This window comes from Marmota flaviventris, chromosome 3, assembly GCF_047511675.1.
Source record: "Marmota flaviventris isolate mMarFla1 chromosome 3, mMarFla1.hap1, whole genome shotgun sequence".
In the NCBI taxonomy this organism is placed as follows: Eukaryota; Metazoa; Chordata; class Mammalia; order Rodentia; family Sciuridae; genus Marmota; species Marmota flaviventris.
This window is the reverse complement of record NC_092500.1, coordinates 64,273,055-64,300,402: the sequence shown is the minus strand read 5'-3', so window position 1 is coordinate 64,300,402 and position 27,348 is coordinate 64,273,055. Positions and strand designations below refer to the sequence as shown.

Below are 27,348 nucleotides of genomic sequence, written 5' to 3'. Positions count from 1 at the left end.
TCAGAGACTGGAAGTAGGAAGGTTATACTTCTGTGGGCAGAAATGTAGGAGAAGAGTCAGAAGCAGATGGGCCAGCTAGGCCTGTTCAGATTTGGGGGACGGAGGAAGGTGTGTAGAATCCACTGGGCCTGCAGAGTTCGATCTCTCTGCCTTGTCTGTTCCAGGCACAGCTTCAACACCTCAGTGCCATCAAATCAGAAGTACATATCTTGGCAGGGCCTGATTGGTGGAAAGCAGCAAGAAGGATCTAGGTTAAGGATTTCTCAATCTTGGCACCACTGATGTTTTGACCTCCTAGATGGACTGGACCATCCGGGTAGGTTGATGGGGAAGGCAAGATTTTCCAAAGCCATGTGATAATGTCACCTACCTTGATCTGATACAGGGCCTCAGCCTCAGCCTTGCTCCTCTGGGTGATTCTCTTCTCCTGGGCCTTGACCTCAGTGATGATGCTGTCCTGGTCAGAAAATGGTTGTTGTCCATGGAGAGGACCACAGATGTGTTGTTGGTTTCTGGCTGCAGCTGGGACAGCTTCTGCTGAGCCAGGCTGACATGGCCACTCCCAAGCAGACCCACATCAGGAGGACAGGGAGCCACCAGCTCAGCAGAGGGTTGGTTGCTCAGGACTCGTGGAGGGATAGGCGTTGGAGACTTTCCCAGAAGGCAATGGCCATGTCTATCACAGAAAATGAAAGTTCAGGGCAGAAGTTCAAATTGCCCAGGGAGAGAACAGAACTACTGTTGAGATGGGCAGGTGGACACTCAAACTCCTGCTGGTGGGTTTCTTCTCATTTAGAAGTCTATGGACAGAGAAAATTAAATTTCTTAGACTTGCAGAGTTGGAGGGACACTGGAAATTATCCAATCCAAGGAGAGCAAAGAGGTGAAAGGGCTTCTCTGGCTCTGAAAAGTTCATGAATGAGTTCAGGGTATCTCAGAAACCCATCCCCCAATTATTTATATACTATTTTATCAAATTCTCAAAACAGTTTCTTCCCCAAATAAGCGATAAACCAGCATTTTAAAGACTTGAATACTGAAACTCAGTGAAGGTGGGTTAAGCTCCCACAAGCCCCAAACCAGTTGGAACAGAGTTAAACTAAAACCAGGTGTCCTGGACCCTAGGCCAGGTCACTGTCATCTGCCCTGCCCTGCCCAGCCCAGGAAACTGAGTAGCATGCACTTCTCCTGGAAATCCTCTACTAGCTACTCCAGGGCCCTCACCCTGTCCTGCCTGTTCTCCTCCTGAGCAGCCTATCAGGGTGGCCTTGAGGTTGCTGATGTAGTTCTCCAAGAAAAGAGTCAAGGTGGTGGTTGTTGGTGTTGGAACAGAGTCCTGCTCCTGCGGGAGGCACCACTTGGTCTCTGGGGCCTCCTTCTGCTGCTCCTGGAAGGGCACCTGCAGCCCAAGAAGAAGAGAGCATCCAGAGAGCTATCTGGTGCCAACCACAGTCATGACAGTTCATGATGTCCCCAGAAATAAAGTCGCATCAGCCTCCCTGCCCCTCCATCAGGTCTGCATTTTAATGCGACAATAGTTTGATGCTAATCCGATGTGAAGAGATGTTGGTGTAATACAGGTGGGTAGAGACCTAGTTTGCAAATAAGGAAACTGAAGCCAAGATAATCAAGGTCACACAAGGTAGTAACAAAACAACATGAAAACAGAGGTTTCCTGACACATAGGCTCACTATATCATCCATTCATCTATCATCAAATAACAGGGGATTCCAGCATCCTACAGCAGAGCAGACCCCAGGAAGATGTTTCCAGTCCTGGGAACACTGCATTAAGGGAGGAAATAGAGAAGACCATAGAGAAATGGCTCTCAGGTTGACCTTTCCTGAGAACAGGGTCTCAGATGCCCCTCTGCCAAACCCTGGTCTCTGAGCCCTGCTTTTAGACTTCACCACTAACTAAAGATATCTCAAATTTCATTTGCTACAAAACGTTCATGCACTCAAGTTTGAGGGCAAACATATAACCAGGTCAAATAAATATTAATCAACTGAGCCTGAGGGATCTTAGAGGAAGATTCCAAGTCAAGTTGGGGGAGGAGCCAGAGGCTGAGAATGAGCAGAGGCTGAGGAATAAAGAGCAAGAAGAGGGGCTGGAGTTGTGGCTCAGAGGTAGAGTGTTCGCCTACCATGCATGAGGCACTGGGTTCAATCAGCACCACATTAAAAAAAAATAATAAAGATATTGCATCTACCTATAACTAAAAAGTGTTTAAAAAAAAAAGATCAAGAAGAGCTTGATCAACTCTTCTTGATCTTTTTTTTTTAATTACTCTCCAACTCTGCAAGTCTAAGAAAGGAGGATGCATGTGGGCGGGGAGAAGGAGAGCCAATCCAGGTGGGGCAGAGGACCAGACCATTGACCACAGAGGCTACCAGCCTTTCCTCTTCCAAGCTCAGGTAAGGAAAATGAATCCAGGATTTCCAAGTCCCTCCCTCAGCTGGTGGGAGAGACTTCACCTAGGAAGCCCAGGTTCCTCACCAGTAGTACTTAGAATACTAATGGTTTATTCTCATGGCCATGGACAGGGGCCTGTATGAGAAAAGTTGTTTGTCACATATGGTGCGAATGTCAGTCACCTTGTTACATGCCCCCACTTCCTTCTGCAGCAAAGACCAGCCTCGATGACTCCACTCCTGATCACAAACCCCAGGTGCTCTTCAGGAAGTCTTTTAGGGGCAGTCACCCATGATAAATGTCCCTTCCCTTCCTTCTCTTCTGATTGAAACTATCAGTCCCCCACAGGCTCCCCAGTGTCCTTCCCTTACTATATCATCACCTCCCCTTGATCCACCCCTCATTCCTGGAGGCTCAGCACCTCTCCCCTTCCGGTGAGCTAACTGGGGGAGGGCCAGTTCCTCCCTCAGAATGAACTCAGTGTCCTCAGACTACTAGACAAGGAAGAGAAAGAGAAGCAAAACACACAAAGCGTAAATTCACACTGACACAGACAGACAGACAGACAGACACACCCTCTCATCATACTTCCCTGTCCGATCTTTTCCTTAGGAAACCTTAAGTCACCTCTGGACACTGTCCTCCTGGCCACCTTCAAAACCCTCATCCTACCCCATTCATTAGGGCTCAGATTCTTGCCCAAAGCTTCTCATAATCTAAGAAATCAAGTCATGGCAGCAGAATCCAAATAAGGGGCATGACTGAGAGGAAACTAGATCCCATCCCCCCTGGCCACCAGCTGAATCTTCTTTCTGGACCCTAGCCTCCTCCTCCACAATCTACAGCTGCAGACTTGAGCAGGGAGTTCATCCTAGATCTATTAAAGCCTCAGGGCTCAAAGGGGTTGTGGATGTGAGAGAAGGGGACACCAGTGGGAGATGTCTCATGGCCATTGCCATCTCACCCCTCCAAACCCATCTCTTGAAGAAAGGACTCTGCTTCTTAGAAGTGGAACTCCTGGCCCAGTGCCATCTGGGTCACTGTCCAGGCTGGCATCCCTGATGCTGAGGGTAGTCAGGCTTGGAAAAGGGATGGGGACTCACGACACATAAAGCTGCTCTCTGTTCACATGTGCAGCTGATACTGACTCCAAAATCCAAACAGTGCCTTGGGTTCCAAGTGTGGTTTTGAAACCCAAGAGCAAATGAGCAAATGAGATGTCCCATACTGTCTTTCTGTCCCCAGTTATGGCTTTTCAGATGCTTGCTATTGAACTACAGAACAACTAACTAGTTTCCACTTTCGACAGCTGCCCATGACCCGCCCTTTCTAAATGCACTAAGTCAGTTTGCATTTTAAATATGAAGAACAAACTCCAAAGAGATTGGAGTGGATGTTTGAGGCTTTAGTGAGGGCCCACCCCAAAACCTTCTTTTTCAGTGGCAAATCCCACTGCTCATCCACACCCTGCAGGCTATAAGAGCCCCGCTGTCTCCTCCACTGCCTCTCAGGAGAGAACCAGAGTGTGCTGCTGCCCAGGCACAGCCAGCCCTGAATTAGCCCAGCTGGGCCTTTCCCTGGGGTGAGAGTGCTGGAGAGACACAGGCCCTGTGCCTCCCCCCAGGGCCATGGCTATGCCTCCCAAGCTGGCACAAGATCAGGGCCCCTCTGCTCTGGGGAAGCCTCACCCTCTCTGGGGAATTGGGAGTCAGAGAAACAATCACTCCTGCCTCAGGACAGCCCTAGCTTATCAGGGAAACAGGACACTTAGATGTGGGAGCTCAGGGCTAAGGACAGGGCCTGCCAGCACATGGCACAGCCACTCACACGGGGCTGGGCTGGGCACAGTGAGTGCAGCTGGCAAAGAGCCCTGCTGTGCAGGATGGTCCAAGGAGAACCTGGGGATGTGGCTGTGGCAGACAAGGGAGGGGCAGAGGAGGGGCAAGGACTAAGCTCTCGTTCCCTGGGGAGACTGCCCTGGCCTGTGGTCTGCAGTTGGAGGGAGCATTGCTCCCAAGGAACTTTAAGACTAGGAGAGCTCTGAGCAGTCTTGTTGAGGAGGGCCAGCTTCATGACATCTAAAGCTCAGGAAAGATCTTGGGGCAGGTAGCTGCGGCTGTGAGCTGGGCTCAGCTCCAAAGGAGAGGGCCCTGAGGAGTGAGTCAGCCTCTTTCAAGCACCCAGACCCAGCCACCCAGCAGGCCAGCAGAGCAGGGCACGGAGAGCACCCTGGACAGAGCGGGAAGCCTGAGTTCTAGCTCCAGATCCCTCCAGGGTGCTTTTAGCCACTCATAAAATGCAGCCGCTCATACTCTGCTTTGCCTACTGAGTGTTAATTTGGAGGGTCAGGGGAGTCAAATATGTTAAAGGGCTTTATCAACTAGATAGTAGATGCTGTGTTAACTGAGGGATTGTAACCGCAACAAAGTCCAGTCATGGAATGCTGGCCAGGTGGCAGGGTCTACAATTAACAATTATAGATCTCCTCCCATTCAAACCTCATAGCAACCCTACAGGGAAGGGTTTGTAGCTCCATTTTACAGATGAGGAAAACTAAGGCTCAGGAGTTAAATAATGTCTCCAAGAACCCACAGTCAATGAGTGCCAGAGCCAGGCCTCCAATTCAGTTTTGCCCAATCTGGAGCCCATGCTAGGGAGCAAGATGTGCAGCACTTGATCTCCGGAAAAGACTCGCTGTGTGGGCTCCCACAAGGCAATCTGTTTGTGCCCCTGCCCAGCCTCAGCCTGTGGGACTCTGGCTACTGAAAAACTGATGTGGAAATGGACCCCACACTCGCATAGCGCGGTCCTCCAAGACCACTTTGTGTTGTTTCCCCATGAAAGGGGATGGTTTGAGGGAGCACCCTGTTGAGAGCCACAGCCGAAGGGGCCCCAGCAAACTTCCAGCTGCCGGCTGATGATTGGCTCACAGCGGCCCCAGCAACATCTAGCTGATTGGCTCCTCTGCGGTGATGCTCATTGGGCTGTTTCCCTGCCCTTTCAGACCACGGAGCTGCTCATTGGGGGACTTTTTTGGCTCCGCCCACATGACCCAGCCAATCGGCCTCAAGAGCAGGAGGATTGTGGGAGGTGGAGAGAGGCTTGTGGGAGAGAGAGGGTTGTGTTGGAGAGAGAGGCTTGTGGAAAGCCGGTGGTGGCAGTTGGGGCTCTGAGGGTTTTTCCTGAGAGGCTGTTTTGTTTGGCATGTGTGGTTCTAAAAATAAAGTTAGTTTCTTTTGACAAGTGGCTCCTGATTGTGCCCAGCCAGACTGCGGCAGCACCCCACTCCTGCCTTGATCAGGATCCAGGATCTGAAGGGTGATGATGGGACAGAAGAGGGCCACAGTGTGCAGCCATGGACCACAGTGACACTAAACAGTTCACAACTGGTGATGTCACTGCATCCTTGGCTCTAAGGAGGCTCCAGTGAAGGCTTGTCCTCCCTCCCCTCATCCCTCACCCACTCCTCAGCCACCACTTCCGAGGCATATTCTCTGTGCTGGGCACTGTGCTGGCCTCCTCTGGCTGGCTGGCCTGCCATCCTGTGAATCACGAGGGTCTTGTGACTTAAAACTCTTTCTCTCTTTCCCTTCCACCCTAAATCAACACATCATTCAAGATCCATAAAAGGACCCAATCCCACCATGAGGCTTATATGACCAGCCAGGCCCTTGAACACTCCTGTCCTCTGGCTCCTGGGTCATCCATTGCCCCTATTGTGCCCATAAGTCAGATGAAAACATCTCATTTCCCTTTAACCAATGTGGAAGCCCTGGGAGGGCAGGACCCATACCTGGCACATAGGTTCCACCCCTAGAATTCAGCCAGCCTTATGCAAAAAAAAAAGTCACAGCTCAATGACTGATATGCCAACACTTAATAGTAACTGACATCTGTGGAGTGCCTTTAATTTTTAAAGCCCTTTCACTTTATTTAACCTGACAGGCAAATGGGCAAACGTGCCACACGTAGACACACACCCTCTTGTGACTCATAGACAAAATCATTTCATACAACCTGTGACCCCAAGTGAAAATGACAAATGAATTAAGCATGAACTAGGTTTGAAGACTGATGCAGTTAGAAGGTTGATTCTGTCCCCATCTATTATTGGCTCTTTTCTGCCAAGAGACAAATTAGAAAATTAGAGCAGGGAGTCAGGGTCAGGCATGAGAGCTCCTCTAGCACACTGTTCAGGAAATCCAGACAGAGGTGTCTGGCTCTCACTTCCCTCTAAGACTTCATTCCTTCCCAGAGGTACGACATTGATGGATATCTGTTCAGTCCTCCTTCCAAACAGTCGCTCATCCACTCAGCAACCATTTGTCGGGCACCAACAGACATAATGGTGGACCAGAACATTCTGGAGGAGACCTCAGTGCTGTCAGAGGAAGCAACTGGCATACACACAACTCTTGACAGACAACTGGATCAGAACCATGGGCATGAAAGGAAGAAAGGATATGGAGGCAATCGTAAATGGAGCATTGAGGGATGAGGAGGAGTGGACCCAGTGGACAGGCAATCCAAGAAAGGCAAATTTTCTCCACCTGATTATGCCTTAAAGCATCCTCTGCCTTCAACAGGTTGCTCTCTGAGGACAGCTTCTTTCTCTCCTCTTCCATCCTCTGCCCCACAAACACTGCAAGGTGGCATTTAATAACATTCATCAAAAAAAAAAAACCCACAGTGAAAAATGCAACAATTTGTTAAAAAAGAAATAGAGACCTTGCAGAGGAAGACAGTGAGGGCAAGTTTCAAACCAAGCTGAGGGCAGAGCTGGGAGAAGAGGGGCTGAGATCCCATGGCGGACCATGTGCTAGAGGCCCAGCACCCACACGGAAGCAAGTAGCCCAACTCTGCCCTGGGCCTGTGGCCTGGAGCCTGGGAAATGAGGAAGCAGGGTTGCAGACAGCTAAGCAGGTGGACTCTGGGGTGGACCTGGCCATCTGTTGGGGAGAGACACAGGTGTCAGCTCAGAATTTGGCATAGGAGAACTGGCTGCTGCTGCTGGTGGTGGTCTGAATGATCCTGGCAGAAGAAGCAGAGGTGCTATTGGCTCTGGAGCTCTGGACCACAGGGACATGTCTGCTAGCAGACTGGATGCTCTGGCCCCCAGCTACCCTGACCCCTGACCACACTCTGGCCACCATGGCTGGAGATGCTGGTGCCACTGCCTTTGCTATTGTAACCAGCAACTTCAGAACTAATGGTGCCAATGTTGTGAGCTACAGCTGCAAGGAGGTAGCCAGTTCCCTCTGTGCCCCCATGAGGTATTGGAAGGTGTGAGGAGAGAGAGATGGGATGGGAGCAGTATGGAGCAAGTGTTCAGGGCTGAGAGGGGCCCTGGGAAGGCAGCTTGACCTTCAGAAGTGTTAGAAGATGAGGTGGCTACCATAGCTGGTGAGCAGGTGAGCTCAGCTGTGACAGAATCCAACATACAGAACATTGGTGAGTGCATTTTTCTTTTCCTCCAGTTCCAAGAAGTGGAAAGGTAGGAAACTTGGCAATGCCTTCATTTTATTGGGCATCCCTGAGGGCCAGCTCACCCTGCTGCCCAGCATCAGTTAATATTATCTAGCAGGTTGTTTTTCTAGGGCAAGAGAAGGGAAAGGGAAGTGTGCTGGACCTCTGGATCACCTGTGTATATGGCGGAGGAGCACAGGTCCCTATCTGTCTGTCCCTTCCCAGGATTTCCCAAACACTGAGGATGGAGAAGAGCAGCCCTCTGGAAAGTAACTTTGAGGAAGTGGCCTCAAAAGTCCCTCAAAACTCTGGGGACTCAGGATCTGAGGCAAGTAGTAATAAGTGGTGAGGTCCAAGAAGCCTTCTGTCAATGTCTGAATCAAAAATTCACTTCTTCCCAAATATATGACCTTCACAGCTGGGCATCTGAGAGACAGAAGTGAACATGGCAGGACCCCTGAGCCCAGTGCCCTCACCCTTAAGTAAGGGAGACAGAAAGATAGACTTTTAAAGTACCATGAGGCTATGATGTGATGAGGTAAAGAGCAGGGCACCGTGGATTCCAGGAGAGACTGAGCAGGGAAGGGTGGGGCTTGGCAGGAGGAAAAGTTTTTAGAGGAAGAAACATTTGGTCCATTTTTGAAGTAAGGGTAGGAGTTTGAGAGATTGCTAATGAAGATGAGAAAGGACATTCCAGTTGCCACAGTGTGAGTACTGAAAAGGTGTTTGATGACTGATGAGCAACTCCAGACAGCTGAGCATCAGGAGAATGGCCAGATCTCCTAGGCCATCCAGGGTGTCACCCAGAGACCTGGGTTCATCTCAAGTAGAGGATAAGGTATGCTCTGAAACTTCATATATTTGCATGAATGGAGGGCAAGGAAATAATAGGACCAGGGCCTTACCTCCCCTTTACTGTCACTCTAACTTTGCCAGAACTATCAGAAAGCAAGCTTGATATTGGAAGGAGCATTCTGTGGAGTATGGCCAATCCCAGAAACACAGAGCACACCCCACAGCCAAAGCTCAGCCTCCACTGCTCCTTTGCTGAGGGACACCTGCTTCCTGGTGCCACCTCCACCTGCAGCCTCTGGACCATTCTGTGGAGCTCCACCATGTTCTTCTTGGTGCTCCTCCAGGGTCATTATGCCTACCAGCTGTGGTCTCCAGTTCCCCCTAGATGGGAGGGAAAAAGAAGAAACTATCCTGGAAAGTCACAGGGAGCTCAAAAGGAAAATAGAAGATCTGACCCTGGGGGACAAGCTTTGACATGTTCAAAAGAGTTTCCCATCAAGAAGATGCTTGGAAGGAAAACCCTTTGGATCAACTTCAAGTGGTTCTTGCAAAACATAAACAGGAAAGCCTGCTGCTCACCCTGCTGGGTTTGCTCTGCTTATCAACTTGCCCAGTGGATGATAAGAAGGAAGAGGAGGATGGTAGCAGTGGTGATCAGGGGCTTCACTTTGGGCCAGGGAAATCAGTGGGGTGAAAGCCAGCCCACACTCTCCTTGCCAGGATGTGGCTGACATTGCTGCACCTGCCCACAGGGGCACTTTTTCCAATTAGTTCAAAGGTCTTCTGTGGGCTAGCTCTGGCCCTGCTGGTATTCATGATGATGATGGTAATAACAGCTATATATTTAAAGCTCTTACTGTTCACCTGAATGCTTGATCCCATTATTTATCACCTGAAGTCCTCCCAGCTCCTTGTCTGTGGCCCACAGAGACCAGATGATCTGCACCCACATCAACCATCCTACCAGCCCCAGCAGCAGACTGTCCTTGTGGTCCTGGAGGCAGTGAATGTAGAACTCAAGGAAAGGCTGCATGTCCTTGGCACTGGCCTTGGAGGTGGCCATCTGCTGCTGCAGGAGGCACCAGTGGGTCTCCAGCACCTTCTCCTGCTGTTCCAGGGACCCCATCTGTGGTCCACCTTGAAGAAGAGGTAGTGGCCTGCCCAAACCCTGCTCATGAGCCAACCTGCCACCAGAACCCCAGCCTCCAAGTACCCAGTCCCAGGGGCACCAGGAGCACAGCCCCTCCCCACAACGGTGCTCACCTTGTCAAAAGGAAGCAAAACTGTCATTGTGGATCTTGACCTCTCACCTCCACAAACTGATGGTCAATCCTCATATTCTAGGGTTTCAGGAAGCTCTAGTTGATGGTCACCTTCTGATTGTTGAGGATAAGTCCTCCTAAAGATCCAAACAATATACACAGTTTGAAAGAATCTAAACAGCATTATGCTGAGTGAAGGAAGTCAATCTCAAAAAGTTGCCTATTTCACTTAGGTGAAATTCTCAAAAAAGACAAAACTGCCCATCCAAGAATAGAGGAGATCTTTCCATCTTCTAAGGTCTTCTTCAATTTCTTTCTTCAGTATTCTCTAGTTTTCACTGTAGAGATCTTTCACCTCCTTGGTTAGATTTATTCCCAAGTTTTTTGTTGGGTTGGTTGGTTAGTTTTTAGGTTATTGTGAACAGAATGGTTTTCCTGCTTTCTTTCTCAGAAAATTCATTATTTGGACTATATGAAAGCTATTGACTTTTATGTTGATTTTTTTTTTGTACCAGGGATTGAACTCAGGGGTACTTGACCATGGAGCCACATCCTCAGCCCTATTTTGTATTTTATTTAGAGATAGAGTCTCACTGAGTTAGTTGCTTAGCCCCTTGCCATTGCTGAGGCTGGCTTTGAACTCAGGATCCTCCTGTCTCAGCCTCCAGAGCTGCTGGAATTACAGGAGTGCACCACCACACCCAGCTTAGGTTGATCTTATATCCTGCTACTTCAGTAAATTTTTTTAAAAGCTCTCTGACTCTTTGATGGAGTTTTTTGAGTCTTCTACATACAGGATCATGTCATCGGCAACAAAGATTATTTGACTTCTTCTTTTCTTTTTTGTATCCCTTTAATTTTTTTTCTTGCCTGGTGGCTGTGACTAGAGTTTCAAGAACTATACTGAGTAGGAGGGGTGAGAGTGAACATTCTTGTCTTGTTCCTAATTTTAGAGAAAAAACTTTCAGTTTTTCTCCATTTAGTATGATGTTGACTTTGGGTTTGTTTCACCATACACAAATCAATAAATAAATAAAATGATATTGAGATAAGTTCCTTCTACCTGCAGTTTCTTCAGTGTTTTTAACATGAATGGGTGATAACTTTTGTCAAAGGGTTTTTTCTGCATTTTTTGGGATGATCATGTGACTCTTGTCCTTAATTCTATTTATAAAGTGAATTACATTTATTGACTTGTGAGTGTTGAAGCAAACTTGCATCCATGAAATGAAATCCACTTGATGGTGACATACAATCTTCTTAATGTGTTCTTGAATGTGGTTTGCTAATATTTTATTAAGGACTTTTACATCTGTATTCTTCAGCATTGACTTGTAGTTTTCTTTCCTTGTCGTGTCTTTGTCTGGTCTGGTGTCGGGATGATTATAAGGTCCTTGCTTAGCATCTGGATGGCCATCTTAAGTGACAGCCCCCATTTTAAGGGAAAAGTTTCACTTTCCCACCCAAGGGCATTTCTGAGAAAGGCTCACCACTCCCTCATACCAACCCAACCCTTAACCACCCACATTAGGACCTGCCCGGCTCTGATTACTGGGCCTCCCCCATAAAAGTCCCAGAACCCAAGCCTGTGTTGGCTGTCTCTCCTGTAGAGAGATGGCCTTTATTTGTCAGAGCTGTATATATGGCAGATCTCTGCCTGGATGTATCTCTGCCTGGTCTCATCTTTCATTTCTCACTTACCCGTCTTGTTCCTCGCTTTCTCTTTAATGATATTGACTTCACAGAATCAATTTGGGAGTGTTCCCTCCTTTTCTATTTCATGGAATAACTCCAGGATGCCAATCTTGGCATCAGTTCTTCAGAGATCTGATCAAATGCAGCTGAGAATCCATCTGGTCCTGTTCTTTGTTGTAAAGCTTTTAATTGCTGCTTCGATTTTATTGCTTGATATTGGTCTGTTTTGGTTTTCTATATCTTCTTGGCTCAATTTGGTTAGGTCATAAGTATCTAGAAATTTGTCAATATCTTCTGGATTTTCCAATTTATTGAAGTATTTTTTCAACATAGTTCCTAATGATTCTCTGGATTTCAGAGATGTCTGTGGTGAATGATCTACACAAACAAATATGTTTGATATTTTCCTAATAAGAAAGTTTTTAAAAAGCCACTTCCTCAAAGCTAATTATGACACTTTTCTTCCTCATTATAAATAAGCAGTTTTTGTACTAAATCACATTTTTCTTTTTAAGACACTCGGGTGAAAATATCTTTGCATATATAGATCAAATGTGTAAATTTGATGGTTTGGAGCTTGAGCCAAAACTAAGATTTAATAGAGATTAATATAAAACTCTACACTGTATTTTTTATTTATTTTAATTAGTTTTATATGACAATAGAATGTATTTATGCATTTTGATATATCATACATAGATGGGATATAATTTCCATTTTTCTGAGTATATATGTTGTAGAATCATATTGGTCATGCAGTCACATATATACATAAAGCGATAATGTCTATTTTGTTCTACTATCCTTCCTATCCCCACATTCCCTTCTCTCCCCTCCCTTCACTTCCCTCTACCTAATCTAAGGTAACACTATTCTTCTCTAGTGCCCTCCCCACCTTATTGTGAGTTAGCATCCACATATTAGAGAAAACATTCAGCCTTTGGTTTTTTGGGATTGACTTATTTTGCTTAGCATGATATTCTCCACTCCATCCATTTACTGGGAAATGCCATATTTCATTCTTCTTTAAAGCTAAGTAATATTCCATATATATATATATATATATATATATATATATATATATATATATATATATCTCACATTTTCTTAATCCATTCATCTGTTAAAGGACATCTAGGTTGGTTCCATAGTTTAGCTATTGTGAATTGAGCTGCTATAAACATTGATGTGGCTGGATTACTATAGTATGCTGATTTTAAATTCTTTAGGTATAAACCAAGGAGTGGGATAACTGGTCAAATGGTGGTTCCATTCTAAGTTTTCTGAGGAATCTCCATACCGTTTTCCATAGTGGTTGCACCAATTTGCAGTCCCACCAACAATGTATGAGTGTATCTTTTTCCCCACGTCCTTGCCAACAATTGCTGTTGCCTGTATTCTTGATGATTGCCATTCTGACTGGAGTAAGATGAAATTTTAGTGTAGTTTTGATTTGCGTTTCTCTAATTGCTAAAGATGTTGAACACTTTTTCATATATTTGTTAATCAATTGTGTGGGGATATGGCACTGATGGGAACTTTCTGGACTTCACAGGTCCAGAAGACTGGAAGGGGCTTCTTTTTTGTGTGGACAGGAGAGTACATCTTGGAAAGGCTGACTCTGCTGCAGTTCTTCACTATTGTTAAGTACTGACAGATTAGGAAGACACACCTGACCTTCCAGCGACCTTGCTTCTCCTGAAACACTTTCTTGTGTTCTGTAAACCTATGACTCCTTCCAAAGTAGACATCTCTGTGGGGTGCTTTTGAGTTAGACTATTCTGGGGCAAGACTATGTCAAGAATTCTGCTTGGAAGACCCCTTTCCTCAACCTACATGTTCCTATGCCAACAACTTGGCAAATAATACTATCACAAAGCCTCCCAACCTGAATACACAGGCAGGCTTTGCACAAGCAGTCACTTGGTAAGAGTCACCATCCTTCAACCCCAATGGCTTGCCTGTATGGTGTTTTTGACTACCACAATGGAATGAAATTAGAAATCAATGATTAAAAAAAAAACTACTGTAAATGGAGACTAAATAATACACTATTGAATGATGAATGGATAGTAGAAGAAATCAAGGATGAAATTTTAAAAATTCTTAGAGATAAATGAGAACACTGATACATCATATCAAAATCTCTGGGACACTATGAAGGCAGTACTAAGAGGAAAGTTTATTGCATTGAGTGTATTCATTAAAAGAATAAAAAGTCTACAAATAAATGACCTAACACTACATCTCAAAGCTCTAGAAAAAGAAGAATAAATCAACACCAAAAGCAGTAGAAGACAGGAAATAATTAAAATCAGAGCTGAAATCAATGAAATTGAAACAATTGAAAAAACTACAAAACACAAAGTTGGTTATTTGAAAAAATAAATAAAATAAATAAACCCCATGCTGATGAAAAAGAAAACTCAAATTACTAAAATACAAGATGAATAAGGAAATGTCACAGCGGACATGTCTGAAATATAGAGAATAATTAGAAACTATTTTGAAAATTTATAACCAGTAAAATAGAAAATATCGAAGATATCGACAAATTTCTAGAGACATATGACCTACTCAGACTGAATGAGGAGATCATACACAATTTAAACAGAACAATTTCAAGTAATGAAATAGAAAATGCCGTCAAAAGCCTCCCAACCAAGAAAAGCTCAGGACCAGATGGATTCTTAGCCAAGTTCTACAAGACTTTCAAAGAAGAATTAACACCAATATTCTTCAAAGTATTCCATGAAATAGAAAAGGATGGAACCCTTCCAAACTCATTCTACGAGGCGAATATCACCCTGATACCAAAACCAGACAATGACTCATCAAGGAAACTTCAGACTAATATCCCTGATGAACATAGATGCAAAAATTCTCAATAAAATTCTGGCAACTTGCATACAAAAACGTATTTAAAATATAGTGCACCATGATCTAGTGGGGTTCATCCCAGGGATGCTGGGTTGGTTCAACACATGGAAATCAATAAATGTAATTCATCATATTAATAGGCTTAAAAACAAGAATCATATAATTATTTCAATAGATGCAGAAAAAGAGTAGACTTTTTATAGCATGTTAAGTCTGTTTGCAAGTTTGCTAAAAATCCTTTATATATAAATCAATTTGTTAGGGCTTTAGTTGGGTTGGGGTGAGTTTGCTAAGAAAGTGTTCCTTCAAATTCTGCAGTTCCAACTCTATCCTTCTTTCTGTCAAAAACTCTCCTACCAAAAAAAGAAAGCTATTCCACTGCACTAGCTCAATTTGAGAGGAGGAGGTAGCAAAGAGCTTTAATGATCACCTGTCAGGCTTTAGTTTAGTAAAATACTTGGTAGAACATTTATGTCCCACTTTCAGAAAGAAGGAAAAATACCATAGTTTAATTCCCAATATGCACTTTTGTTTTTGTTTTTATAATTTTTAAGAATAATTTTCTGTACTGGAAAAATGATGGTTTCCATGTATATTAATATGGAAATATGTTATTTGGTAAATTTCTTTCATGCTCCCTGTAAATTCTATGAGGGCAAAAACTATATGTGCTTTTATCTCGATCCTTGGGCCTGGTGCAGTGTCTGGAGAATTATAGGCACTCAGTCTAGTTGCTGAATGACTAAATGAATAATAGTAATAGCACAGTAGATTAGGCACCAAAAAAAATCAAGTTGAGGGTTGGTGGTGCAAGTCAGAGGTAGAGCACTTGCCTAGTATGTGTGTAAGGCTCTGGATTCAGTTCCCAGCACCACAAAAATAGCAGAAAGCGGTATATTTTGTGAGATGTTACTCTTTAATGTATATGCACATGTACGTATCTCTGTATGTGAATACACATGAATGAATGTAGGAAAACATCATGGGGTGATAGAATTATAGGAAAAATCTTTTTATTTTGCTAAATTTTATTCATTTTTGCTTTAAGTACATGCTGCTTTTATAATCCAGGGAAATATTTTTAAAAAGAGAGAGAGAAAAGTAGAAGATAATAAAAGACACAGAATGGAAAAATAAAAGAAGCTGTTGGTATTAGAAGATGAGTTGTTTAACTCTGAAGAGATAGCTGGGAGGATTTCAAGTGTCAATTTGGGAAGGAATTTGTCACCCCTCTGGCCATTCCACCAGTAAAATACTTATTCTACCTATCTTGGCTGCCTTCAAAGATAAAGAGCTTTCTCTGTTCTGTTTTGTTGTTGTTGTTGTTGTTGTGTTTGTTTTGGTACCCAAAATTGAACCCAGGGGCACTTAACCATTGGGCCACACTTTTTATATTTTGAGTTGCTTAGGACCTCGCTTAGTTGCTGAGACTGGCTTTGAACTCTTGAGCCTCCTACCTCATCCTCCTGAGCCAGTGGGATTAGAGGCATGTGTTACCATGCTCTGCTCCCAGTTCTGTCTTTAAATGGAGAATGGATTTGAGAAATTCTGCAAGGCTGAGAAAGCTCAGGATTACCAGTCTCACACAGACTGTATTCCATCCTCCCCAACCCCTAGCCTGGCCTCAGACACAATGCCCTCACCCTGGAAGTTTCTGTGATACTACTCCACTGGCATGTAGGTGTCCAGAACATGGTATATGATGCTGATCCAGGAGTTCTGGGAATTGGCCCTTTTCCAGACTCTTTCTTCCTAGGCCTGTCCCAGGCTTCCTCTCCAACATGTTGTTCTTGATTGATCCTTCTCAAAGTTCCAAGTAGTTTCCAGTCTTTTACAACCTTCCTTGTTAGCCCCTTTCACCATCCCTCCCCACAACGGTTCACAAAAATGTCAACAGTTCACCTCTGTCCTGCCTTGAAGTGTGACCTATCCCATCTTTCTCTGAGGTCAGCAGGAATAGAGTCTTCCTCTCCTTATAAAATCTCTATTTATTCTTTTAATTGATCACCAAAATGTCACTGGTTTCCCCATCCCTTCTGCAGGGCCCTAAGATAAATAACACCCAGGACTGAGGTCTTGACATATGGAGCAAATGGATAAAGAGACGAGTAACTGTCCCCAAACCCTCTTGCTCTCATCTCATGAAAGTTGGGTTGAGGCAGGACAGTTGATCCCTTTCTTTTGAGTTAGGCAGCACATGGAGCAGAGCTCCAAGCAGGTTTTCCTGGGGTTGGTGATGTTTCTTGCAATATCTCTAAAGGAGTAATGAGAGTTGAAATCTAGAACTGCCTGCCCATATTCCCAAAGTACCAAATCTGTGCCAAAGATAAGTGGCAAAGGTAAAAAAGGAACTGCTTCTTGCTTGTAAGCCTTGAAAAGATGAGCAAGGCCTTATTGGATGCTGATGTGTAGAAACTCTAAAATGTCTCCTTCTCCACATCTTGAGATCTTGACTTTTATATCAGATGGGGTGAGATAAGGTCCATTGCAGGCTTGGGAATAGGAAGGTCAGGCTCCTTAGACATCAGACAGATGTACAGAAGCCCTCTCATTAGTCTAGCCCTAATATGACTTCTGGGGATAATCCATGATCTAAAGTGACTTACAAACCAATAGTTTACCATGTTCAAAGGCATGCAGATGGGATTGGATATGGGGATAAGGAAAGAAACACAAACTTTAAATGTCATCACTCTGAAGCTCTTGATTTCCTGGGTTTCTCTTTGTGGCTGCTCCATTAACCCTGGGTTGGGTTTAGCTTTCTGAGAACAGCTGGGAAGTTTGGGTAGAAAGGCAGTCAAGCATCTTCCCCATTTCTAATTTTACATCCATCAGGAGTGAGCTACTCTAACAGTTCCACCCTCTCTCTTACCTGATGAGTGAGCATGCAGAGCTATGCTCCTGTATCCGTTAGGGTCTGGCTGTCCATAGCAAGCTTAGGTTTTGCTATCCTATCTACCATGAGGTATCTGATCCCATAGAGAAGTCCTTGGTGGCCCTGTGCTTCCTCAGCCATGTGGGAAATCTGGCCAAATCTTGAAGTCCTTTAACAGGAAACCCATTGTCCAAAGGTGTGTGACTTATCACATTCTCTAATATTAGTTGGCCATAAAGGCAATATGACTCTTCATTTGTTCATTCTTTGGTCTCAAAACCTGTGTAGGGAAAAGAGAGTGTTAGTTTCCTTCAGTTCCTAGGAGATGAGTTGCAGATGGAGAATTTGTTTTGGGTGCTGAAGTGAAGAGGAGCAAAGGAGTTGAAATCCCAGTGGAATCCATTCTCTTTGTACAGAAACCTCTACTTCCAATATTGGATTATGGAGCCTATCCAACAGCTAGAAGATGGATGAAATGACCTCCCTGGGAGGGGGAAGGACCTCACTTCAACAACATCAATACTCTCAGCTGGACCTGTCACAAGAACCCAACCTAGTGGATATAGGAGAAGCCAAGGTTATTGGGTGTCTTTTATTCCCATTACCAAACTTCTGGAAGAGCACCCTCATGCCTTATTTCCCTCCACTTTTGATTCTTGGTCTGCTCTATATTCCTTGAGTGAAAGGCAAACAACAGAATGTGAAATTCAACACAATTTATTGAGAAGAGGAAGTACAACACAATCATCACCAGAGGATCCTTGGCTCAAGGTACTAAGGGGATAGAGTTGAGTCAGGATGTGATGACTAGACATGGAGAGGGCTCCCTGAGAACCCACAATCTGAAGATGTTGACCTTCTAGCTCAAGCTCTGACCCCACTGCCCTGTCCTTCTCAGGTGGTGCTGACATGCACCACTGACATGCACCCACTGCTGCAGCAGCCACTGACCTCAGACCACCAACTCCTCATGAGAGAGGAAAGTGGTGGAGGGGGAGTAGGCCAGGCTGGATGGCCCGGACAGGCTCAGGTGTTGCTCAGGCTTCAATTGTTGCTGTGCCAAGTCAGGGAATCTTCCAGAGACAGCATCATCCCAAACTATAACTAGATCTCTCTGGCCTAGAAGAGGACTTGGAGGTGGAGGTGGAGATGGAGATGGAGATGAAGATGGAGATGGAGATGGAGATGGAGATGGAGATGGAGATTGAAAATCCCCTTCTCCAGGGGACTTGAGGGAAAGTGTGGTTGAGTCATATGTACCTGTTGACCCCAGGCAAAGTGTGGGAAGTGATTTGCAGGCTGGGAGGGCAGCAGGCGGGGATGGAGACTTGGAGAATTGCTGGCTGGAGCTGGATGGCCAGGAGAATGGAACACTGGTGCTGCCCCAACTGCCCATTCCACTCTGCCCCATGGAACTACTGTCTCCACAGCCAGTCCACTCCACTGCTACCACTCTGGTAGACCCTGCTGTTGCTCCTTCCCCCACTGCCACAGGCACTGCTGACCCCTCCACAGCTGCTATCCCTGGAACCACTGCTGCAGCAGCCACTGATCTCACTGAAGCCTCCATGGACATTTCCAGAGCTTCTGCTTGTGCTGATGATGTTGTTGACCACCATTAAGGGAGAACAGACTCTCAATTCAGGAGAAAGGCCTGGGAAGCTGGAGGCCAAGCTATTTCAGACCCACCCCTGCTTAGCTGTGTGACTTTGAAGAAGATGTTTGGCTTCTCTCCGTCCTCTATTTGCAAACAATAGTGAGTCTGGCTGGCTCTCTGGTCCCCTTTTCCATGAACAGGAACCAGAAGTACCCACAGAAATCTCTTGTTCTCCAACCTAGGGGACACCCTACAACCACAAGGTTTGAACTGCTAGCTTACACAAGGAGCAGAGTGTATGGTCATGGCCAAGACCCTGTGGGTGAATCAGGCCATCTTTCCTAAAGATCAGTGCATGAGAATGTTTCCAAATGCCTGTTTTACAACCCAGGAAGGATATTTTTGAATGTGGTACTTACAAATGCTTACAGTATTCTGACACTCTCCAGTCATCCTGAAAAGGGAGAAGAAATGATTTATTTGAGCAGAAAGTCAATAGCCAAACAACTTGGGACTCATATCCTTGGGAGCCCTCTTCCCATGTGTCCCACTAAGGATCAAGCTCCTAGGAAAGGAAAGATTATTCCCAGTATGTTTCCATGACCTTATCTCCCCAGAAAAGAGGGCTGAACCTTGCAGTATCCCCAACAACCATGTTCTATCTTTTCATCTTCCCACTCTCTTTCCCTTAGCCCCAAAGATTTATTCCCAGCAAACTACCAACCCTCACTTGATTAGTTTCACCACTTGATTAGTCCTCATCTCTCACCCCTGCTAAGATCATTTTCAATTTTCCTCTTCCCAGAAGTCTTCCCCATGGAGCCCTAGTGAGACGATGGGGAAGGGCAGTGTAGAACTGACAGTTGTTCAGAGCAGAGAAAATATGAGAGGGGCCATCACCCAATGCATGATAAATTTGATAATGTCCCACCCACACTGCCCCTGTTCAAAAGCTGGTTCTTATTCATGGAGCAGATCTGTCACATATCTGAGCAGACATGGATGTGCTTGTGCACCTTGCCACTGTGTGCTTCTGGTATCAACTACTCCCTCCTCATTCATCTGTTAGTACATTTAACTCATCTTTACTCTCACTCCTTCCCATAGAGACTTCCCATAGAGACTCATAAGAAATCTTTTTTTCCTCATACTTTGGTCCTACTTCCTCCAACAGACTGGGAGCTTCCTGAAGACAGAGACTCTGAATATAGGCAGAGGGTCAGCAGAAATATCCCTGTATCCCCGACCCAACCCTCACAGTTGATATCCGCTAAGATTTACCTGCCAATGTATGTTATATGTCAAGAATCTATATGTATCAACCTCTCCCCCATGTAGACTCAGCTTCAGGGATGGGGTCTCAGAACTATCCATACTGAACTGTCCAATATGACAGCCATTAATCACATGAAGCTGCTTAAATTAATTAAAATTAAATGTAAAATTCAGTTCCTTAGTTGTGCTGGCCACATTTGAAATCTCCAAGTGGATAGCACAGGTACAGAATATTTTTATATTCTAGAAAGTACCAGTGGACAGCCCTGGTCTATAACCTTTGTCATAATCCCAGAGCACTTTCCCTCACACTTTGCACACAGTGAAGATCAATAGAAGTATGCACTTCAATATGTCCATGATACATTGGAGAATTAGATGATAATGACTGATGAAATAGAATGAGACTTCCGTTCTTCACTCTTGTTCAGGAGACTCCTTACCCATTGTCTGAATTGTTCTCACCTAATCTTGTCCCCTTTCCTTTCACTAAAGGTTATTCTAAAGTCCTATCTGGAGAATACTCACCTGCACTCCTCACCCTCCAGCAGCTTGCAGAAGGTGGCAATCTCCATGTCCAGGGCCATCTTGACATTCATCAGCTCCTGGTAGTCATGCTGCAGCTGGACCAGGTCATCCTTGGCCTTCTGTAGGAAGCCTGAAAGTCTTGGAGCTTGGCATTAGCATCCTTGAGGGCCAATTCCCCATGCTCCTCAGCTTCTGCAATGAATTCCTTTGGCATTCTGGGGCAAGAGGAGGTAGAAGATGAATTATCATAGTGACCAGGAAACAAATACCTGATTGTTTGCTTTCCCTCATCCAGCATTCCTCCTTCCCCTGCCTTAGAAATCCCAAGGATCTTGCTTTGAAAACAAGTCAATTTTACAATTGGTTAATTCATTCTTGGCCCATTGAAATCAACTCATGACTCATGGAGAAATAGAACACTGATTTGCTTTCCTAGGCTGGCAAAGGTAGTAATGGTCTGATTAGTTACTGACTTTTTTTTTTTTTGCAGGACTGTTAAAACCTCCCTTGCTTAATCACTTTATTCTGAATACAAAGATGCCATCAAGGTTATGTAAGGAATATTATAAGTAGCTCCACAGAAGGCAGAGCCTGCTGAGAACTTAGTATTTAAAGACAATATTGCAGTGGAAGATTTGCTGAGCAAATGAAAATGGGCAACCATTTCTCCTTAGGGGGCACTACAAGAAGCCCAGCCTCCAGGAGGAACATCTGGGAGAAGAAAGGCTCCCAGAGACTATGCCATAAGACACCATGAGAGTGTGTGGCAAAGGAGTCCAGATGGTACTTCCTTTTCTCCCCAGAGCTCCAAAGACCTCCAGGATCACATCTTTGAGCCTGGACCCCCACCCCCACCCCTTGCTTCTTGATGTCCTCAATGTCTGCCTGCAACCTCTGGATCATCCTGTTGAGCTCCATGATCTCGCTCTTGGTGCCCTTTAGGTAATTCCCATGCCAGCCAGCTGTGCTCTGCAGCTCCCAAGCTGACAGAGGAGAAAGTGATAATGTAAGCCTTACAACATCTTGTCATACTCTTGATGACAGTCATAGGGACCTAAAACTAGAGTTTGGGAATGGGTGAGGGTTCCCACCTTGGTCTGGTTTAGTCTGCAGCCAACACAGACAGGAACGGTTCGGTCACGCAGGAAAATCCTCAGGGAGTTTAAATTAAAGACACAGACACACAGTTACCTTTAAACCAACTCCAGGATGGCTCCTCGAACCCTCAGCCTCAAGCTCCCCAGGGGGGCAGCGAGGTTTTACTGAAGAGGCTATCGAGAGAGAGCGAGCACTCTAGAGAGAGGGCTTTTATTGGGGAACAAAGAATTCTGGAGAAAATCCCATCCAATAAAGGTCAACGGGGGCAGTGTTGCAAGGTCAGGTGTGATGATTGGATCTTTGGGGCAGTGGTGAGACACGCCTCCACATGGACAAGCCCTCAAACCCAAGAAGGATGGGGAAAGCTCTGCCACGTTAAAAGTGACTGAGTGCCTCACACCCAGCCAGGGAGGAAACTCAGTCACGTGCAAGGATGGTCTGCCACAGTCTGGTACAGGGCCTCAGCCTCAGCCTTGTACCTCTGGGCAATCTTGTACTGGGTGCAGACCTCAACAATGAGGCTGTCCAGGTCCAATTTGCAGTTCTTGTCCATGGAGAGGACCACCGACATGTCGCTGACATGGCTCTGCATCTGGGACAGCTCCTGCAGGGAACATGAATGATTACTGACCCCAGAGGATGCTGGGAATCCTCTACCAACAGAGATACCCCAAAGATGGAGATAGGGGGTAGGACAGCTAGAAAAATAAGCTTATATTTCAGGTCAGACTATAGTAAAGGATGCCAGACAACAAGTCTAAAACAAAAAGACAATGTGTAAATATAGTCAGGTTGTCAGCCTGAAAGCATCAGCTAGCAAGCCTTGATGGATGGGTCTGCATGGGATCACAGTAAGGAGGGGTGTTATGAAGAATCTGGCTGTGATACTGGACCAGAGCCAGAGGGAAGGTGTAGAGTAAAATGGGCTGAGATGGAGAGAGGCCATGGACCACGACCATGGGCAGGTCCGTGCAGGTGGGGACAGCTAAGTTAACATTTCCTGCTTGAAACAGAGCTGAGTTCTGAGCCCGGTTGCAGGTTTCGGTAGTGTGTCCTGCCCCTGGGCCATCCCGCAGAGTTATGACAGGGAAGATGACAACAGGCTGTCTCTGGAGCTTAGCAAACAAAGGAATCACCGTTTCACAGAGAGTCCTCGGGAAGTTGACTTCCTCTGTCAGGCAGCCCACGTTAGCCCCTTCTGGCTCATGTAAGCTGCATCCATGTCCTGAAAGAAAAAGTCGGAAACCTGAGGACTGACCCGGTCCCCTCCCACCCTCCGCGCTTTCCAAGCCCTCGTCTCTCTTCCTCGTTCCAAGTATGACTTCTCAGCTTCCCTTTTAAAAGAAAGAAAATCAAAGTAGTTTTTTTCCTTTCAATTGCTTTGACCAGTCAAACCTAATGTTGTAACAAAATACAAACTATATTAGCCAATTAGAGTAACCATCTAGTTTTAGGATAGAAAAATCATATTTACCTAGCATGTGTGTGATTTTGGTTATACAGTGTGCCAAAAACCCAGTCTCCTGAATAAAAATGGATATTTTAACTACTTCATCTTTATACTGACTAGCTTAATTAAGCTATAGTTGATTGTGGTTATTAATATCCCCTAGGGTACACATGCAGGCTGAAATCTTGATTGATGCCTCACATAAAACATGCACTTTTAGTTCACATTACTAACCAGCTCATTAGTCACAGTGGATATGAAATTGTCCTCCCCACCAGCAATGTACTCAGAGCAGCTTCCTTAATCAAATATTTCTATAAATGTAATGAAAAATGTAATCCCCGCCCACAACAGAGGGGAAGCAGGAAGCCTGGATCTGGTCCTCCCACTTGCCTACCTTCTTTTTTTTATTTATTTATTTTAATTAGGTATCTAAGACAGCAGAATGCATTTTTGAATGTCATTTGGACAGTGACGTTTCAGAAGTGAAAAAAAGAAATAAGTGTCTCACACACTCATGCAGAATCTCCTCCTCCAGCGACAGAACCTGCTTCACGCACATGCAACCTGTGCAGTTACACAAGACCTGGGGTTCAGAAGCTCCTCACGCTGGCTTTAATGCCCTGCTGGCGCCATCTTGAAATTCTTAATCATTTTTTTTCTTTTTTTTTTTTTTAGAGAGAGAGAGAGAGAATTTTTTAATATTTATTTTTTAGTTTTCGGCGGACACAACATCTTTGTTTGTATGTGGTGCTGAGGATGGAACCCGGGCCGCACGCATGCCAGGCGAGCGCACTACTGCTTGAGCCACATCCCCAGCCCAATTCTTAATCATTTTTTAACAAGGATCCTACACTATCATTTTTCACTGAGTCCTGAAACTCCTGCCTGAAGACCTCTCAGAGTGCAAGGTGTTGCCTCACCCTCTCCAACTCCAGGGATAAGGTGAGGTGTGGGCAGTTAGGGAAGACATCGAGGAGCCCGGTCACTTGCCTGGGTTTGTTGATCAACTTCACAGAGCCACAGTATATACACAGGGAACCCATAGAGATGTTTGCTCCCCACCAGGTGTTTCTGCCTGTGTTTGCTCTGTTTCTATTTTCCTTAATTAGGTAGCTTCTTGTAGGAATTTGGGCTAAGAATAAATCCATGTCTTCGGAATACCTCAGGGCCGTGGACTCTTGCCTGTTAAGGACTAAAATTTCCCACCATGAGGATGGATTTTGGGAAGACTAAAGAACAGGAACCATTATAGGAGCAAAGAGGTTTCTGAGAAATTTAGATGTGAGTGCCTCTGGATCCCCAGATCCCAGCATAGAACCTGCAAACAATGAGTGGCCACAAACTTGTGTGGTATAGTTGGAATGGAGCCTCCCCAGAACAGCTGTACTCATCCCTGTGGGTCCTGACCCCTGGGGCTGTAGGGAGCTCTCCCCCTTGAGAGGCCCAGTTGACCTCCCACAGACTTCAGGATGTGAAACTCACAGACCAGAGGGCGTGAACTACAATTTGGAACATGCAGGAGGCGACTGACACTGCAGAATCGGGATAGGATACATTGAAATTGGATAGGACACATTGAAAGAGTGCTTTACAGAAGGCAGCCCGAGACCATCCGTGTAGAATTCCCAGGAACAAGGGAGCACTCAGACCCCTGGGCCTGTCCCACACCTATTGATTCAGATGATCAAGAACTAGGACACAAGACAAAGAACTAGGACATTTTGGGCAAACTTCCAAGGTGATTCCTATGTACAGTAAAGTGTACTAAAATGCCCTATATTTTGGGAAGACTGTTTTGTCCATCTGAGCTGGTATAGAAGGGGACCTGCTGGAGAATGAAAAATATATAATAATCAGGCACATAGGAGTGTCAGTCCCCACCCTGTCACCCCGTTTTGCTTGGTCATGCTTCACTGGATATACCCATCCAAAAGCATTGACTGAAGGTGCAGTCAGGAACAGCTGAAATGCCAAATTAGGAGCACACCCCCCTGCTAAACCCAAAAAGGAAAAACTCCGCCACTGGGGCCCTTACTTCTTTTTAAAGTCTTCCACCAGATGCTGCATGTTCTTCAGGTCTCCCTCCAGGCTCCCCTCTCCCCCAGAAACAAATCCAACTGCTTGCGCAGGAAGCTGATGTAGGATTCAAAGAAAGGTGCCAGATTGTGGGGGCCCAAGCCAGAGATTATGCTCTGCTGCTGGAGCAATTCCCACTTGCTCTCCAGGACCTTGTTTTGGTGTTCCAGGACCCTCACCTGCACCAGAGGAAAAGGCAAAGAGCCCCTTGAGTTGAACAAGTGGGGCCACCACTCCAAATGGTAGAAATGGGGGGCCTGGGAATGCGGCTCAGTGGTAGAATGCTTGCCTTCTATGCATGAGGCCCTGGATTCAATCCCCAGCAACGCCAAAAGAAAAAAACCAAAGGGTGGAAATGTGGAGAATGGACCCAGTTTTTTTGTTTGGTTGGTTGGTTTTGTTTCGTTTCGTTTGTTTTTTGCTTGTTTTGTTTTTAGTACTAAGGATTGAACCAGGGGTGCTTTACCACTGAGCCACATCCTCAGCCCTTTTTATTTTTTATTTTGAGACAGGGTCTCACTAAGTTGCTTAGGACCTCATTAAATTGCTGAGGCTGTTCTCAAACTTGAGATTCTCCCATCTCATCCTCCTGAGTGGACCCAGTTCTTAAATCCACAATTGCCTTTGTGCTTTGGAATTTGGGAAGGATGAGGATTAGAAATGGGAGAGCTAGAATTTGTTGAGCACTTACACTGTGCCTGCTATTTTCACATGTCTCATTAACCCTCACAACCACCTATAAATGAGATGTTATAATCCCCGTTCTGTGGATAAGGAAACTGAAGCTCAAAGAGCTTAAGTTGCCAAAAAAAAAAAAAAAAACTGGATACTAAGAGCCAAACCCAGAACTGCCCTGGGTCTACTGGGATCCTTCAAAACACAGCTAAAGATCAACATGAATAAACGTACTCTAATTGTCTGTAGTTGTAAGCTTCTTTGACCACTATAGAGAAAATGTGGTTGATGAAGTCTCACTTTTCCTTAGAGGTTTCACACAGCTGTCCTTCTCTGGAGAGTTGAGCACAGTATGACATGGAAAGCAGACCAATTGCCAATACTCCTCACCGAAAGGCAGCCCCAAAATTCATATCCATGCAAATTTCATTATCAGTTGGTTGGGAATATTAAGCAATTGCTTTTCAAAAGGAATTGAAAGTAAACTGTCCTGATTTGGTAGCTCAAATCTCATTCTTCAAAAAACTAAGAGCATGTTAGGAGCCTATCCTCATTCGTGCTCAACTTATTCCTACAGGGAATTAGGACCAGGAATTCTTTCCCCTATTTCACATCTAGAAAAACAACCAAAAGAGCAAAAGAGGCCTGCTCCCTGTCCTGGAAGGAGCAAGGCCAAGGTACCTGGCTCTTGGCCTTGCTCCAAGTCTGGCAGGTCCCTGGCATCTTCCCACACCGACCCCCAAGGCAACCCAAATCCTCCACTCTGGGCTTTGCCTCACCTGGTCAATGAAGGAGACAAACTTGTTGTTGAGAGTCTTGATCTGCTCACTCTCCTGGGCCTTCCCTTCCCCAATTTGGGGGTCAGTCTCCACACTGAGGGGCTGCAGGAAGCTCTGGTTAACAGTTACTTCCTGGATTCCTCCAGAGAAGCTTCCAGGGCCAAAGCCACCAAGACCCAAAACCTCCAGCTGCCCCAAAATTACCAGCTCCCCCAAACTCACCTCCCATTGCTCTGCCACCACCAAATCTCTCCATATCCACCCCCAAAGCTACCTCTATAGCCACCACCCAAGCCACTGGCACAGATGCTATATCCTCCACCAAAGCCACCAGCCCTTGAGCCCCCAGCTGCCACACTGAAGGAGATACTCTTTTGCCACCTAGGTTGTAGAGGCTGCGACTGCCAAAGCCACCTGCTGCGCCCCGGAACCCAGAGGCCCCACCACCGGCTCCCCTGGAGCGAGCCACACCGCTCAT

The 27,348-nt window shown here is 45.5% G+C and overlaps 1 pseudogene; it reads right to left on the bottom strand.

Moving 5' to 3' along the window:
• Positions 1 to 27,348, bottom strand: LOC114103857 (keratin, type II cytoskeletal 2 oral-like; annotated as a pseudogene).